The following is a 15,922-nucleotide window of genomic DNA, read 5'->3' on the forward strand; positions in this document are numbered from 1 at the left end:
GGGGGCTAGATGACCTCAGGTGGAGCAGAAATCCCTTGAGAGAGACCCCCCAAACCCCCATGGGCAGAGTTTGGTCTAAATAGAGAATTTACCTTAATGCGGAGAAGAGATGATGAAGTGTCTTGGTCAGTACCTTGCAGGAGCTTGTTGCTTTGTACAGAGAACAGCTTTCCTCGTGGTAGGGGGAGGACAGGAGGAACACGGAACCACAACTCTTGGGGCTGACCTTCTCCTGGCGGCAGTCCTGCATACCTCAGCTACTTGAGCAGAGCTGGGGCCAGGCGACCTGCTGAGTGCCTGGGAGGCTCTGCTGGCCGACACCTGGCCTGGCTTTGAAATAAGGGGACCAACCTTCCCCGTTTTAGCACCAAAGTCCTGCATCCCAGGGACAGCAGGAGGGTTGGACAACCATGAGCTTCTAGGAACTATTTCTGAGGCTTCCTGAAGCCTTTCCTGTTGTCTTGATGCCATCCTGTGCTATCTGCCCAAGTGTCTGTGTCCCTACAGGGCACTTACCACAGCCTGGGAGGAGGTATTCACCTTTCTTCCTCCTCTGCCTTACAGATGGTCAGTTTCCTAAGGTAGACAGTGGGTCTTTCATCTTTCTATTCCAGTAATAACTTGCACGCAGAAGGTGCTTCTTAAATCTTTACTAAAGGTTTAAATGGGTAATGTGGCTACAGGTGTGGGTGTTCCCAAAAACACTTGTTTTGTTTCTATAGTTGATTATTTTAGGGGTAGACATTTAATTCTTTCTTTCCAGTAACTTTTTCATTTATCCTTGCAGGCTCCACATAAAGGGCTCAATGTCTGGTTCAGTGGTTAAAAGCTGTTCACAGGGATGACTGGACCCCACTAAGCAGTCTTTCGTCTGTAGTGAACGTTTCACCAAAAAAAGCTCTTGGAAAGGCTGGATGGTCAGTACTACATGCTCAAGCCATGGCCGTGCCCTCCATCTTCCACCTGACTCAGAAGGGGGGGGGCTGAAGTCCGTGGCCACCCCAGGAGAAAGGACACCAGGAAGGCCACCGGGGGCCTGAGGAACATGCGAGTGAAGCAGATGGGAAAGGAGCTGCAGGTTCATCGTTGTCCTTGAGGGAAAACCTGAAGGCCCAGCAGGGCTCCCGCAAGTTGAAGCGAGCCACTGTGCAGGGTGACCCTGCTCCCAGGGCTGCCCAGGAAGCCGCCAGTCAGGAACAGGTGCAGAGTCGCTGGAAGGAACTCCAGGATACAGTGTGGCCTCCACAGCATCAGGCAGCCAGGGAGATGCAAACACGTCTGCTATAGATGCTGGCAATGAGACCCCCCTCTTCCCAGCCAGGGTCTCTTAGGTAAGAGTGGCATTTCCATGGGTGACTTTATCCCTCAGGATCTGGGGTGTGCAGATTTATTGGCTGGCAACTTTCTTACACTTTCTTCTCAGAGCACACTCGAGAAAGCTCATCTGTCCCCCACGAGGCTGTTGACCGAAAGAGGTTGAAGAGAGATGTGGAGCCCAGCTGCAGAGGGACCAGCCTTGTGCCTGACTAGGTCTTGGCCCAGAACCCCCAAGTTCATCATTCACAATGATGCCTCAGAAAGCATCCCAGAGCCCCTCCACCCTCCAACAGATGTCACCTTAAAGCCAGACACAGAAGCTGTGCAGGGCAAGCACAGCAACACTGGCCCCACGTCTCTCAGAAAGGTCATCCTGTCAGCACTGGGGGCCCAAGAACTCCTCAACTCGCTGCACTCCTACTGCTTCTGCTCCCGGGGGAACAGGAACACAGGTGCCGCCTGTGGGAGCAGGTGGAGAAGAATGGCGAGCTGAAGAGGGGCAGCCGCCGACAGCCAGGTGCACACGCTGCAGGAGGAGCTGGACGAGCTGAAGGGAGGGGGCTCCCTGCCTTAGCAGCCGGCTGCCCCCAGCCGAGGTCAGTGCCGGTGCTCGGGGTTCCCCCACTGCCTGCTCATCATGAGGGGTTTCCTGCTCCGCAGCAGACGGCCCCTGAGCACTTCTGTGTGCAGCATGCCTGCTGCTGTCTTGGGAGAAGGCTCTGCTGGTAGCTGCCCCTTGCAGACAGGGAGCCCAGGCTGCAGAGCTCACCCCGCCAGTTCTAGGGCGCTCGAGAGGCAGCGGTAGTTGTCAAGGTTTAGCCGCTGGGAAAGAAGGCATTGCAGGTCTGCTGGGAAAGCCAGACCTACACAATGAATGGTGCCTGGATCCTTGTTTTTCCACTTGAACAGGAGAAAATCAGCTTCTGTTGCATCCCTCACACAAATGTAAATTCCAATGAGTTAGGATCTAAATGTAAAATAAAATCGACATAGTAACTATTAGAAAAGTTATAGGAGACTCTTAAAGTCATGGGGAGGTTCTTTCCATTCGTGTTTTAGTGAATATCCATGAACTGAAGTCATTTTGAACATTTTAATAATTTCTTTAAAATTTTAAACATCTTTTTGAGTAGAGTACATTCTCTTTTGTAAATATTAAAACACTACAGAAATATATAAGGTAAGAAGTGGTAAAAACTCCTATTTCTCACCTACCTCCCAACTTTTATTCCTTGTTGGTAGTAAAATTTGTTGTGTAATCTCCTCAACTCTTCCCTGTGCTTTACATGCATATTTCTCCAGCTGTACAAATAGGTTGGATATATTTTTGGTGTATTTATTGGCTATGTTTCTGATTTTCCCGCTCTCTTATAGTTTAGTAGTTGTAAACATTGGTTTCTCGATATTCCTTATGTATTGAGGGTACCATCTTTTGCCTGTTATACATCCATGGAAAACATTTCCCTACCACATAGTTCATTTAATCTGGATCAGTGCTCGTCTTCCCAGATGTCAGTAACACTTCAGGAGGGAAACGGCTCTATGTGACTGGCTGTTCAGGATCTCCGGGACCCCCAGGGCAGCAACCATTAGGACAACACAAAACAAGAAACAAAACCCATCCTGCGTGTTTCCAGATGCATTCTGGTGGAAGGACAGCTCCAGTTGAGGACCGCTGATGTCTTGGTCAGAGTTATCCACTATGTTCTCCTATCACGTTACAGCAGTTTCTGTAATTTCTTGTACCTGATGGTACAGTTTGGTGTCTTTGTCTGTTCCTCTTGGTCAGACTACGCAAGGTTTCTCACTGTTACAGGTCTTTCCAGAGAGCCAGCCCTTAACTCCATTGCTTAGGTCTGCATTGTTTTTCCCGCCTCGTGAATCCTCACTTCATTCGGCTGTTGTTGGTTTTATTGTGGTGTTATTCTGGCTCCTGGAGGGAAGTGCTCAGCTTCTTCGTGTAGAGTTGATATTCCCTGATACCTGCAGTGGAGGCTGTGTCTCTTCTGTCCCTTAGTCTCCACGCCATGGATTTGTCTTATGCTGCTCTCAGTGCTGCTCATTTCTAAAGAGTTTGTCCTGTCTGTCTGGATCCCCTCTGTAACCTGAGAGATTTAGAAGGGTGTGGACAGATTTTCAAGTGGATAGGTTGGGGGAGGGGAGCCAATATTTTGTGATTATTTTTTATTTTTATTGCTTTAATGTCCCGTAATATGGTTACTTATAGATTTCTGCTTTTTGGACTCTTTAGAGATTTCACTGTGGCTTAGCACACAGTCCATTGTGGTGACTGTTTCATTGTGGTTTGAGGAGAATGTTTCCTCTCCACTAGTTTCTTATGTTGTTGTCCCTCAGGCTGAGGCTAGATCTAGCTTTTTTGTGTTTGTCAACAGATCTGTTTCCTAACTTATTGTATCACTTAAGGGGAAGAGGAAAGTGACTGAATTGACTTAGTATAAGGAAATAGGAGGCTATCAGATAATGGACTATCACATACACAAGATTTTTTGCCCAAACCTCAAGGTAACCACTAAACAAATAATCAAAGCAAAACCACATATGATAAACAAAGAGAAAACTAGAAGAATCATAAGACAGAACAACCAAACTGAATTGGCAGTCCAAAACAAATGGGACAAGAAACAAAGGAAATGCAAAAGAACCAGAAAATAAGTGACAAAACAGCAACATTAAGCCCTCATATATCAATAATTACCCTAAATGTAAATGGATTGAACTCTCCAATCAAAAGATACAGAGTGGCAGGATGCATTAAAAAGCAAGACCCAACAATATGCTGCCTTCAGGAAACACATCTTAGCACTAAAGACAAGCACAGGCTCAGAGCGAAAGGATGGAAGACAATACTCCAAGCTAATGGCAAACAAAAGAAAGCAGGTGTTGCCATACTCATATCAGACAAAGTAGACTTCAAGATAAAACAGGTTAAGAAAGACAAAGAAGGGAAATATATAATGATAAAAGGGACACTCCATCAAGAAGACATATCACTTATAAATATATATGCACCCAACGTAGGAGCACCAATGTACATAAAACAACTATTAACAAACCTAAAAGGAGAAATCAACAACACAATAATAGTAGGGGATCTTAACACCCCACTTACAGCAATGGATAGATCATCCAGACAAAAAGTTAATAAAGAAATAGTAGACTTAAATGAAAAACTGGACGAGATGGACCTAGTAGACATATACAGAGCACTCCATCCAAAAACAGCTGACTACACATTCTTCTCAAGCGTGCATGGAACATTCTCTAGGATAGACCATATGTTGGGAAACAAAGCAAGCCTCAATAAATTTAAGAAGATTGAAATCATAACAAGCATCTTTTCAGACCATAAGGCTATGAAACTGGAAATGAACCATGAAAAAAAAACTGGGAAAGTGACAAAAATGTGGAGATTAAACAACATGCTACTGAACAACCAATGGATCATTGATGAAATTAAAGGAGAAATCAAAAACTATCTGGAAAAAAACGAAAATGATAACATGCCATATCAAACCATATGGGATGCAGCAAAAGCGGTCCTGAGAGAGAAACTCATAGCGATACAAGCTGCTATTTTTTTTAAGTAAACACTCTTTTCCTTTATCCCTGTCTTCTCCTCTGGTACTTTAATAATGCTTATCTATTTCTTTTCATGGTATCCCATAATTCACACTGCCTTTCCCCATTCCTATGCAGTACCGTTTTTCTTTTTGTTTCTTTGACTGGATGATTTCAAACGACACATCTTCTAGTTCACTAATTATTTCTTGTACATGGTTGAATCTGATTTAGAACCTCTCTATTAAATTCTTCAGTTCAGTCATTGTGTTCTTCAATTCTAGGATTTCTGTTTGTTTTTCCTTAATGATTTCTGTTTCTATAATGAACTTCTCACTTGTTCATGCACTGTTTCCTTATTTCATTTAGTAGTCTATCTATGTTTCCTTAGAGTTTTATGAATTTCTCAAAGAGGGTTGTTCTGAAGTCTTTGTCTCATAGTTCCTATATCTCCATTGCTTGGTCGGTCATTGGAGTTTTATTCTTTTTCTTTGGTGGTGTCATGAGTCTTTGATTATTCATGATCCTTGTGGCCTTCCATTGGTGTCTGCAAATTTGAGGAAGTAGGCACCTCTTCCAGTCTTTACAGAATGGCTTTAGCAAACCAAAGCCTTCATAGTCATCCCATCTAGGGGTCCTGGGTAGGCCATCTGGTGGTGTCCAGGGGCAGGCTTGCTGCTGGAATCCTTGGGCACCCTGGTACTGGGGTGAGTGGAAAGCTTGGGTCTATGGTATTGTGTCTGGCCCTGGGCACAGCTGGGACCCTGAGATCATGAGTAGCCCCACTGGAGCCTGTTTTGGCAGGTCCTCTTTGAGAGCCTGCAGCCACAGGAGTCATCCAAGGCCATGAGTGTTCGCCAGTGCTGGGATGAGCTGAGAGCCTTGGTTCATGGGAGACTGCCAGGAGCCTGGCGCCACGAGAGACAGCTTGTGCTGTGGTAGGCCAGAAGTCTGGATTCCTGGGATCCAGCTGGGATCCTGGGGCCACAGGAGATGCCTGAGGCTGCAGAAGCCAGCAGGCACTGGATCAAGATGGAAGCCTGGGTTAATGGGAACCTGCCGGTGCCTGGTGCCATGGGAGCTGCCTGGGGCCGCCTGAGTCAGCAAGCACCTGGGTAAACTGGGGGCCTGGTTTTGTGGGAGCCTGCCAGGAGCCTGGTTCCATGAGAGCTGTCTACAGCTGCTGGAACTGGCAGGTGGTGTGGTGATCCATGGGCCTGAGTTCCCAGCAGCCCCCTGAGAGCCTGGTGTCATGGAATCTACCTGGGTTGCTGGAGCCAGCAAGTGCTGGAGTGACCTGGGGTCTTGGGTTTGCCCTGTTACAGAAGCTGCCTGTGGCTGTGAATGCTGCCTGTGTCTGCCTGGAGTAAGCAGGACCTTGGGTGAGCCAGGGTCTGGATTCACCAAAGCCTGGTGCCAAGGACACCACTTGTGGTCACAAAAGCCACCTTGGGCTGTTTAAGATGGCAGCCCCTAGGCTGAGATGGGGCCCTGGGTTCCCAGGAGCATGGTGGGAGCCTGGTGTCAAGGATGCTGCTTGAGGCCACCAGAGCTGGCATGCTCCAGGGTGAGCCAGGGGCCTGGATTTGCAGAAACTTACAGGGAGCCAGCTAGGTTCACAGGAGTCAGCCTGGCATTGGGGCAGGCTGGCTAAGGTCAGGCAGAGTGGAGAAGTCCCTTCTCATTGGGAGGTGTTTGATTACTGATTCAATCTGCTTATTTGTTACTGGTCTATTCAAGATTTCTATTTCTTCATGATGCAGCTTTTGTAGGTTGTTTCTAGGAATTTATCTATTTTGTCTAGGTTATGCAATTTATGTGTACACTAGTTCAGAATAGTCTCTTCTGATCTCTTTCTTTCTGAAGCATCCGTTGCAATGCCTCCTCTTTCATTTCTGATTTAGTTTGAGTCATCTTTCTTTGTTTTCCTAGATATTTTATCTAAGGGTTTCTCAATTTTATTTTTTCCAAAACTCAACTTTTACTTTTATTAATCGTCCATACTGTCTTTCCTTTTTTTTCCACTCTCCTCTTGGTGACTTCCATCCTTCTGCTAACTTTGGGTTTCATTTTTTCTGTTTTTAATACTGTGTGTTGTAAGTCAGGTTGTTTCTTTGACATCTTTCTTCTCTTGTAATGTACAAGTTTATCACTATAAATTTTCCTCTTAGTACTACTTTTGCTGCAGCCTATAAGTTTTGGTGTGTTTGTTGTTTCTTTTTTTTTTTAAAGATTTATTTATTTATTTTCGCCCCAAAGCCCCAGTAGATAGTTGTATGTCATAGTTGCACAGCTTTCTAGTTGCCGTATGTGGGATGCGGCCTCAGCGTGGCTGGAGAAGCGGTGCGTCGGTGTGTGCCCGGGATCCGAACCCGGGCCACCAGCATCAGAGAGCACGCACTTAACCGCTAAGCCACAGGGCCGGCCCATATTGTTGCTTTTTGTGTGTGTGTGATGAAGATTGGCCCTGTGCTAACATCTGCCAATCCTCTTTTATTTTATTTTATTTTATTTTTTGCTGAGGAAGACTGGCCCTGGGCTAACATCCGTGCCCATCTTCCCCCAGTTTATATGGGATGCCGCCACAGCATAGCTTGCCAAGCGGTGCGTTGGTGTGCACCCGGGAACTGAGCCGGCGAACTACGGGCCCCCGCAGTGGAGCGCACGCACTTAACCGCTTGTGCCACCAGGCCGGTCCCTATTGTTTCTTTTTGTATGTTTTGAGCATTTTTCTAATTTCCTTTTTGATTTCTTCTTTGATCTACATTTTTTGTGTGTGAAGAAGATCAGCCCTGAGCTAACATCCATGCCAATCCTCCTCTTTTTGCTCAGGAAGACCGGCCCTGAGCTATCATCCTTGCCCATATTCCTCCACTTTATATGGGATGCCACTACAGCATGGCCTGACAAGCATGCATCGGCGCGTGCCCAGGATCCGAACCCAGGCCGCCAGCAGCGGAACACATGCACTTAACCGCTACAGCACCTGTCTGCACCCTGATCTACTTTTAAGTTTAAGAGTTTTTGTTGAACTTCCACATATTATGAATGTCCCAGTTTTCCTTCTGTTATTGACTTCTAGTTTCATGCCATTGTGTTTAGAAAAGTTACTTGGTATTATTTCAGTCTTCTTTAATCTTGTTAAGACTTGTTTTGTGACCTAACATGTGATCTGTTCTGGAAAATAATCTGTGTGCCCTTGAGAAGAGTGTACATTTTGTTGCTGTCCAGTAAAATATTCTGTGTGTGTCTGATAGTTCCATTTAGTATTTAATGTTTTCATGTCTGCTATTTCCTGATTTTCTGTATGGATATTCTATCCGTTAAAAATGGTTTTTGAAGTCTCCTACTATTTGCAACTTATATGCGTGAGAAGGCTCTTATATTGGGTATATATAAAGATCTCTTAGAACTCAATTATAAAAGACAAGTCAATGAAACGAGGTAAGCAACTGGAATAGACATGTCTCCAGGAAATACATAGATGGCCAATAAGCACAAGATAGTTGCTCAGTATCATTAATTATTAGGAAAATACAAATTCAAAGCACAATGTGATACTATTTCACGCTCAAAATGAAGGCTATATTCAACATAATGGAAAATAACAAGTGTTGGTAAAGATGTGTAGAAAGGGAAACCCACATACATTACTGGTGGGAAAGTAAAATGATGCAGCCACTGCAGAAAACAGCTTGGCATTTTCTAAAATCTTAAACTTAGAATTACCATTGACCTGGAGAGGCCCATGGTAGATATGTCCAAAAGAGCAAACTTGCCCATAGACATTCAAAGCAACAGTGTTCACAATGGTCCAAAAGTGAAACAAACCCAAATTTCTATCCAGTTATCACTGCATAAACCAAATGTGGCCTATTCATAATATAGGATATTATAAGCCATAAAAAAGAATTAAGTACTGCTACATGCTCGGCCATGGGTGAATCTTGAAACATGTGTGCTCACTGAAGCCATCCACAAAGGCAATAGATAACAGGATGCCATTTGAATGAAATGTCCAGAATAGGAAAATCCATAGGGAGAGAAAACAGATGAGTTGTTTCCATGGGTTTGGGTTAGCAGAAAATAGAGTGTGAATGAGTATGGGTTTGTTTGGGGGTGTTGAAAATGTTCTGGAATTAGATAGTGGTGATAGCCACACGACATAATCATTGTGCTAAAATCCACACAAATGTATACTTTGAAATGCTTAAAACGGTGTATTCTACGTTAAGCAGATTTTCCACATAAAAATTTTGAATTTTTTAAGTTAATCAGGGTATTGGTTAATTTTAAGTTGGCTGGTATATTTAATAAGTGTAATTAATGGAGTTATTAGGGGTAGGGCAAGTTGTAGCCAAGAGAGTAAACATCCGACGAGGGCTATAGTAACAAATCCTATGACTATACAAGCAACAGTCTAAAATCCAGTCCATTTCCATTGTCCCCAACTTGGAGAGACCAGCCATGAAAATAGGTCAGTGATCTTGGGGGCCTTTGGTATCTATTCAAAGATTTGGGTAATATTATGCAATATTTTAACCTCTTGGGCCATTTGGTGGAAGTAGGTTTGAACTTCTCTGTTGATGTACACTCAGCAAGTGTGGTTCTAGGAAAGGCACCAACCCCTCCTTCCTTGGCCGGTATAGACAGTCTTGGGCCAGGCCATTTTCTAAAACCATTTAGGCGAGAGACCCATGAGAGTGTTGTTCAGGGGTTAGGATATGTTCTTATGGATTTGTTGTCCGTGTTCTGTTAAGGTTGTTGATACTTCTTAGTTGCCTCAGTTTCCTGATTTTGTGTGGGTAGGGCCACCGCACCTGTGCCAAGTCCAGTCAGTCAATCCCAGTAGAACTGAAAACCCAGTGCTATAGGACTGACATTGTTTCTATGGGTTGTTGGTAGCCTGTCAGGGCAGGAAACTCAGGGGACCTGCGACCTGAGGGAAGCAGGCTGAGAGAGAGACAATAGTGCGTTGCAGAATACAGCCTGGAGCAAGCTGCTCAGAGGGCTGGGGAGAGAGACGCTCACTGGCTGAGAGCCTTGTGATATTAGCCCACAGTGAAGCCCAAAAGTGGATGCTCCTGGTGTCAAATATTCCTTAGGTGTCTTGAGGTAAAATAATTTGCACCCATTCACTGGCTACCTGTGCTATATGATTTCAGGGGGTATGGTTAAAGTGTTTGTCGGCCAAGAGCTGTTTGGGCCTGGGCACAAAATCCCCAAGGTGGCCTCAAAGCCTACCCCAAAATGACCCCTCAAGGAGCAGTTGAGGCAGAAAGTGGGTGGAGCATTTTGAAGGAATCCCGGGGCAAAGATGTTGTTCAATGGAGTTGGCTACAACTGAGTCTCTCTGCAGGGTAAGCCCTTCAGCTGGGGTACAGTAGGTTATTGGAGGCCAAGTGACAGACCCTGCGACTCCTGATTCCCAGTGCACGGTTAGACCTCTCAGCCCATTGGACATAAATGGTTGTGGTGTTTGTGAAGCATCTTGATGGCAGTGTGGAAAGTATAGGGGACGTGTGGTGGGAGACGTCATGATAGTGTCGGGAGGAGCTGTGTGTGAGATTACGGTGTTGAAGGGGAAGGACTGGAGGCAGGTGCAGTGGGTGTGTGACCAACAATGGTCAATGAAGGGACAGCTGGGGTGTAACTGGGGAAATCAGGGACCAGCAGAAGTAATGTGTTTAAAACAAGACACCAGGGCAGGCCCAGTGGCTTAGCGGTTAAGTGCGCACGCTCCACTACTGGCGGCCTGGGTTCGGATCCCGGGCGTGACCGACGCACCTCTTCCCCAGCCATGCTGAGACTACATCCCACATACAGAAACTAGAAAGATGTGTAACTATGACATACAACTATCTACCTGGGCTTTGGGGAAGGAAAAAAGGAGGAGGATTGGCAATAGATGTTAGCTCAGAGCTGGTCTGCCTCAGGAAAAAGGAGGAGGAGAATCAGCATGGATGTTAGCTCAGGGCTGATCTCCCTCACAAAAAAATAAATAAATAAAATAATAAAACAAGACACCAGGCCCTAATAGAGCCACTTAGCCTAAGTCTCACGTCAACAAGCCGAGATTTAATTAGACTTTTTGCCCTCCCAGGAATAGAATCATAAACCAGTCAATTGGGAATCGCCTGATGAGCAGCAGGTAGGTCACCTTCCTGATAGAGCCCTGCCATCCCCTAAAGGAAGGTAACCTTGCAGTAACCAACCCTCTTTTTGGTGTAGTGTAATTTCCTTGTTCCTGCTCCCTTCTGCCTATAAAAGTCTTTCATTTTGTACAGCTCCTTGGAGCTCCTTTCTCTCTGCTAGACTGGATGCTGCCTGATTCATGAACTGTTGAATAAAGCCGATAAGATGTTTAAAATTTACTCAGTTTTATTTTGTTTTGTACCAGTTTGGTGGCAGCAGTGGGATCCAAAGGAGACATCTGATGGCTTAGGGGATGAGAAACACAGGCATTGGTACCCGCAAAACCTTTGAGTTCTCCATCTTTGTCAATGATTCTGAGAGCCGTGGGTAAGTTCCTCTCAGCAAGTGCTGTAGAGAAACACAGCAGGGGGCTGTGAGGGAGGGTTGGGCGTCACTTGGTAGGAGGGTCTGAAAGGCCTCAATAGGGTGACATTTGCTGGGACCAGAATGACAAGAGGGAGCCAGCCCTTCAGGGGTCTGGGAGCAGTGTGTCAGGGAGATGGCACCACCGGTCCTGAGTCTCACAGGCAGAAGTGAGTTTGGCCAGAGGAGGTCAGATATATGGCCAGTGCAGCTGGAGGGAGGCTGGGAGGAGAGAACAGGAGATGGGTTGGAAGGTAGGGCCAGGGCCTGTTAAGCTGTGTCAGTTACCTTTCCCTCTCTGACTTTATTGCCCCTAACCTTGCTTTTCAAAAATACAAATGTTGACTATCTCACAATTTGTGTGTATCAGCAATCAGGCACGTTTTAGCTGGGTGCCTCTGCCTCACTGAGTTGAACAGGTTGGGGCTGTGGCCTCAACTGAGGCTCAACTGGGGGAGGACAAGCCCCCAAGGTCACTCTCAGCCTTCAGGGTTCAGTTTGGACTGAGAGCCTGAGTTCCCTTCTGTCTGTTGGCCTGGGCACTCCCGTGCTTCTCTCCTCTATAGGCCTCCACATTGGGCAGTCCCAAAACACTGGTATTTGATTCCTCAGTTACAGGGATTCGACAGAGTGAGAGAGAGAGATGGAACATGAGAGAGGGAGTAAGAGGAAGTGAGAGACTTGTGTAGTTAAAATTTAGACAAGACATCCCATCACATTGGCTCTTATTATGTTCATAAGCCAGTTACTAACCACTTAGTGGTTCCACGGGGATGGCTATGCCATGGGTGGGGTTTACTGGGTGCCATTGTGGAGGCTTCTCACCTCATAGGCCAAGATGAGGCCCTTGGGTCTCATTCTCCATAAAACAGGAAACAGTTGAATGGTTTTATGCCACAGAAGGCAGTATCTAAATTTCCGTTAGTTTCAAACCCCTCATGATGCTGACCTGAAAATGAGGCCAAGTTGGAAGTGACTGTTCCAATATCACATTGCTAGAATCCAGGCCTGTTTTGAGTGGTGTTCTGTGCTACATGTCACCCCTTCTTGTTATTCTTCCATCTCTAAGTTTGTGCCTTAGGTACATGTGACACCAGCCCACAGGGGTAATAGATATTATCTCATATACACCGGGTGAGGTCCCTAGGAAGTAGATTCTAGCCTGATCCCCATGGTGCAGGTTTGGAGACTAGGGAGGACCTGAGAGGCACAGGGACTTTCCCAGGATGCAGAACTGGTAAGAAAGAGGAGGTCTGCATTCATCTCTGTCTCCTCAAAGCTAGGACCTGAGTTAGGTTTCCAGGGAACTGTGGCTAGGGCTGTGTAGGCTCCTTGTGTACAGTTCAGGAAGTGACATGAGAGAGGAGGGTGAGCAGCCCGGGCTCAATGGGCAGCTCTGGAGAAATCTGATTGAGGTAAGGGTCCCAGGTAAAGGAATCTTGAAAAATGACCCCATCTCCTTGGTCCTAGGCCTCAACAGATCTTAGAACTCTGGTAACCAGGCACCCACAGCCCCCCATCCAGCTCACTTGAATGGAGACAGCCAAGAAGCAAAAATGTTTTGTTGTTGTATCCAAACTTTTGCAGGATCTGGCCTCAAAAAAACCCAGAAAGAGAATCTTTTTGATTGTTGCCGATGTTGGCTCAGCCCTCATCCCTGACGCCTCTGGGTGTCTGACAGGAGGCAGTGAAGGGTAACATGGGGGAGCCCAGGAAAGGCTAGTGCAGGCCAGGACACAACGGTGATCCCACCTGATCAACCCCACACTCCAGGCCCCTCATAGTGTGTGTGTGTGTGTTTGTGTGTCTGTGTGGAGTGGGGAAGGCAGGGTATGTGGGACAGGCCATTCCTAAGCAGGAGCTTGTTGTTAGGTGTCGGAAACCTGGTGGGTCTGTCACGTTCATACCCCAGATCATGGCTGACAGCATGAGAAGGTGAGCTCCTCTACTCATATATTATTGAGCCCTAGAGGTTTCATTTCCTTCCCTCCCTGACCAAAGATCTTTGCCAGGATGCCCTCTGTGCCTGAACTGAGGAGCAGACTTTCTCTTGGGGGTTGGCCTCAGTGGCAGTGTGCAGGCCACCCCTGATTCCCTCTGGCCCAGCTCCCAGGCAGTCTTTGCAGAACTCCACTCAGGAGGTCGTCGAGTAGCTGCCCAATGGTTTCAACTCCACCAACTCACTAGACAAGGAGCAGGTACATGAGGCCACCCACACCATCCAGTGCTGCTCTGAGATGACAGCAGGAGCAGAGGGCCTCCACACTCAGGACCTTGAGATGATGGGGTTGGACCAGAACTAGGGTGGGACCAGTCAGGGGCTGTCTTTTTTTCAAGCTAAAGGGGACGTACATGCAGGTAACCTTGTCTGGTTCAGAGCTGTGCTCCCTTGACCCTATTTCCCTTGTCTGTTGTGAGTTTAGGAGGCCACTGAGGCAGAGCCAGAGGCTAAAGGGGACTGCAGGCTGGCTATTCCTGGAAGAGAAGTGGGATCTTTCCTGTATTTAGAAGGACACATGGAAAGTCAGCTATGTGAGTGAACCTTTCTCTTTATCCCGCTCCAGAGTCAGCTCCAGAGTTTCAGCCAGCAGCAGAAGCAGAGCTGTGGGCAGTGGTGGAGGTAGAGCTGGCTCCAGCTCCGTTGACACCACACCCTCTAGCACTGGAGCCAGTGTCCCCTCTACCAGCAGTGTTGGAGGTGGAGCAAGGGCCAACATGGGCTCCAGCAGGAGTGGGAGCTGCTAAGTTGGAGTCACCTGGACCATCATTTCTAGTGGGAAGTCCGTCTCCACCTGTGGCTAAGAAGTGTGAGAAGAAGCCCAACCTACGGCCTTCCCTCCTAAGCTGGTGGTGGAGCAGTTGATCGTGATGGATGCAGTGAGCAGCTGGGCTCTGAGGGTGGGGTGGGGTAGGCCTTCCCTCTGCCATCGTTGCCCCAGACCTCATCCAGTCTCCTATGATCTGGGCCCGAATCCTGGCTCCACCCCTTACCAACCATACGACCTGGGCAACTTTCTGAACCCCTAAGCCTTTGCTTTCCACCTGCAGAGCGTAGAGGTGGACACTAACAGGACCTGCTGCACAGAGTGGCTATGCCGGCTCCTTGAAGAGAAGGAAGGGTGAGCAGGGCCTGGCACATCAGTAGTGGAGGGGAACTCACTGTATGCAGCCAGGTCCCTGGTGGCCCAACCGTCTGCTCAGGAAGCTCAACAGCCTCAGGACTTATTAGACACCTGATGTGTACTCCACTACAAGGGAGACAGACAAGGCCCGTGGTTGTAGCTGCCAGGGGAGAATGTGCATCAGAACGGGGAGTGTGACCAGAGGGGGATCAGTGTGTTGGAAGATGCCCCCTTGGGATGAGCCGAGGTGAGCCACCATCTGGAGCTTGGAGTTAGCCAGGACGGGCTGGATGCAAATGTCCCTCTCCCTTCCCTGCCAGTATTGGGTCCTGGGTCATCCTCTGGGTACCCTCAGTGGACAGAGAAGAAAAGCCAGGGACTCTCACAAGGCTCAGGCCACATCATGAGCTTCCTGAGCTCCAGCTCTAAACTGTGACCCCTGTGTGGGACTTTTGGGGATGTGGACACAGAGCTGGGGTGTGGCAATGTTGGGTGACACTCCCCCTGTTCCCCAGGAGCTCTTCCGGAAGGTGGTGCCCTCTCAGTGCCTGGGCTCCACCTGGGGCAAGAGGAACAAGCCCAGCAATGAGCACCTGGCACACACCGTCCGGGCCACCATCGACCACTTCAGAAGGGTGGCCAGCCTCGTCGTCACCACCTGCCTCGGGGACCCGAGCATGATGGCCCAGGACAGGGTGAGGGTGGTGGAGCGCTGGATCCAGGTGGCCCAGGTGTGCTGTGGGAGGCCCAGTGGAGCCCCTCTCTGGAGACTTGGGAACTGCCTCCACCTTTATCAGATCCCAGGATTGCAGTGTGTGGTCTAAGCCCCTGCAAGTCCCTAGGCCCTTCTTGCCAGGGGAATGCTGACCTTGACTCCAGGTCCCACTGCGGGGATGCTCACTTCCTACCTGGCTCCCTCCCTGGGTTGAGCTAAAATCCTCCTCCTTGTGAGTGTTACTCTTTGGGTCCTAAATGTGCCCTTCTGGGGCTCCCTGAGCATCTGTCTCATCCAGGAGAGGAGATTTAAATAGAAGGGGACTGAAGCTAGAGCAAGCAGGGCTCCAGTACCCCACCTCACAGCTCATTCTCTTCCCTTCCCCAGGAGTGCAAGATCCTGAAGAACTTCTCCTCGCCCTGAACTGTCATCTCTGTTCTGCAGAAAACATCCATATGCCACCTGAAGAACACATGGGGGAAGTTTCCTGGTGGGTAGGCCTCTCTCCATAGGAGGACCAGGGTGGATGGGGGATCTCCCGTATGTCTGCCATTGGCCCCTCAGTCAGCTGGGAACTCCTGGGTGGCAGCAAATGCTTGGAACAGGGCCTGGGCCTCAGCGGTGGGTCTCT

At 47.9% G+C, this 15,922-nt stretch overlaps 1 long non-coding RNA gene across 1 annotated transcript; it reads left to right on the plus strand.

Moving 5' to 3' along the window:
• Positions 1–1,194: 1,194 nt before the first annotated feature.
• Positions 1,195–14,327, plus strand: LOC131399523 (uncharacterized). Its single transcript, XR_009217157.1, has 4 exons — positions 1,195–1,331; positions 1,424–1,913; positions 11,297–11,418; positions 14,019–14,327. It is a non-coding gene; the product is annotated as an uncharacterized LOC131399523 (long non-coding RNA).
• The last annotated feature ends 1,595 nt before the right edge of the window (positions 14,328–15,922 follow it).

The sequence above is a fragment of the Diceros bicornis genome, chromosome 38, assembly GCF_020826845.1.
Source record: "Diceros bicornis minor isolate mBicDic1 chromosome 38, mDicBic1.mat.cur, whole genome shotgun sequence".
In the NCBI taxonomy this organism is placed as follows: domain Eukaryota; kingdom Metazoa; phylum Chordata; class Mammalia; order Perissodactyla; family Rhinocerotidae; genus Diceros; species Diceros bicornis.